At 50.7% G+C, this 1,961-nt stretch overlaps 1 long non-coding RNA gene across 1 annotated transcript in view; it reads left to right on the forward strand.

Moving 5' to 3' along the window:
- The first annotated feature begins 795 nt into the window (after positions 1-795).
- Positions 796-1,961, forward strand: part of LOC139026057 (uncharacterized) — a 3,517-nt gene continuing 2,351 nt past the window's right edge. The window contains exons 1-2 of the long non-coding RNA XR_011477758.1: positions 796-858; positions 1,048-1,480. This is a non-coding gene — a long non-coding RNA (uncharacterized lncRNA). The remainder of the gene's footprint in view (positions 859-1,047; positions 1,481-1,961) is intronic.

Genomic DNA, 1,961 nt, shown 5'->3' on the forward strand with positions numbered 1-1,961 from the left:
CCAAGCAGGAGCTGGCAGACGCGTGTGACATGACCATCGAGGAGATGGAGACGCAGCCGACAACATCTCCAACGGCAACAACCAGCCCAGTTCAACGGCAACCTTTTAACCCTACATGCACTGCAACAGGGACCATGCTGCTTCCCAGGAGCCAGGCCTCAGCCTCAGCGATGGGCTGGGGCCGTTCGGGGCCACGGCCTCTGGGGAAGATTGTAGGGCCTACTAGGGGCCACTCACCTAGGGCAGCACGGGGAATCCGGAGGATGAGGAGGGGTGAGGTGGTGGGAGGGGAGGAAGAGCACACACGGGGGTGTGGAGGTGGTGGTGGAGGTGGGGCAGAGGAACAGCGGCCTGTTTGGAGGATGAGGACATGGAGGGTGTAACCAGTTTGTAGGGTGGTGGACCCTCACACCACACAGCAGCAACAGTGGACCTCGTCTGGACCCCCTCTATCTCTCTCTCTCTCTCTGTCTGCTGATGAGACCTGACGTTGGCGGTCCACGGCACCACGCAAGACATTTACTTCTAAACATATTTATTTAGTTTATGGAAGAAATGTTATTTGATGGGGATTTGATTTTGGGTTTTGTGTGTGTGTGTGTGTGTGTGTGTGGTGTTGTGTGTGTGTGTGTGTGTGTGTGGTGTGTGTGTGTGTGTGTGTGTGTGTGTGTGTGTGTGTGTGTGGTGTGTGTGTGTGTTGTGTGTGTGTGTGTGTGTGTGTGTGTGTGTGTTGTGTGGTGTGTGTGTGTGTGTGTGTGGTGTGTGTGTGTGTGTGTGTGTCTGTTCTGTGTTTCTGGTGTTTCAAAAGTGCCTCACAGTTATCACGTCCTTGAACGAATGGTGGAGAACGAGGAGGAAGTAAGGAAGTAAATGAAAGACAGAAGTCAGGAAAAATAGAGGAGGAGTAGGGAACCATAAATGAAAGGACAGAGTCAGGAGATAGAGAGGAGTAGGGAAGCCTAAATAAAAGGACGCAGTCAGGAGATAGAGGAGGAGTAGGGAAGCCTAAATGAGAAGCGACAGAAGTCAGGGAGATAGCAGGAGGAGTAGGGAAGCCTAAATGAAAAGGACAGCAGTCAGAGACTAGAGGAGGAGTAGGGAAGCCTAAATGAAAGGACAGAGTCAGGAGAATAGAGGAGGAGTAGGGAAGCTAAATGAAAAGGACAGTAGTCGGAGATAGAGGAGGAGTAGGGAAGCCTAAATGAAAGGACAGCAGTCAGGAGAATAAGAGAGGAGTAGGGAAGCCTAAATGAAAAGGACAGCAGTCAGGAGACTAGAGGAGGAGTAGGGAAGCTAAATGAAAAGGACAGCAGTCAGGAGAATAGAGGAGGAGTAGGGAAGCCTAAATGAAAAGGACAGCAGTCAGGAGACTAGAGGAGGAGTAGGGAAGCATAAATGAAAAGGACAGCAGTCAGGAGAATAGAGGAGGAGTAGGGAAGCCTAAATGAAAAGGACAGTAGTCAGGAGACTAGAGGACAGGGTGGGTAGGAAGCATAAATGAAAAGGACAGCAGTCAGGAGATAGAGGAGGAAGAAGAACTGTATGTTTGTATTCCATGTGTTGTTTCTGTCTTCCCTTCCCTTCGTTCTTCAAGTGTGTCGTTTTCGGCGCTGTGGCCACCAGGCAGATGCATTCTTGGGATAATAAATAACTACTCTGCCCAGCGGAGTTAGAGGAGAGTCGTGCTGTTGAGGTTCTTCCTATTTCTCCTCGCGCTGCGTTGCCCTTCAGAGCCGGGACAACCTACTGTAAGACTGCTGGATTCTGCTGGCGACCAACACAGGGAACCTATTGGAAGAGGGAAACTGCCAGCAAGGGGGACGTGTTTAAGGGACGGACCCTCACCCAGGATTTCTATATTGACAATTGAACATAGACAACTGGACTGTACGAGGAGCCACGACAAAGGAGAGCGACACTGACCACCAGGATGTGTTTTATCTGTAAGGAGGAACGGGAAT

This window comes from Salvelinus sp. IW2-2015, unplaced genomic scaffold, assembly GCF_002910315.2.
Source record: "Salvelinus sp. IW2-2015 unplaced genomic scaffold, ASM291031v2 Un_scaffold3795, whole genome shotgun sequence".
Lineage (NCBI taxonomy): Eukaryota > Metazoa > Chordata > Actinopteri > Salmoniformes > Salmonidae > Salvelinus > Salvelinus sp. IW2-2015.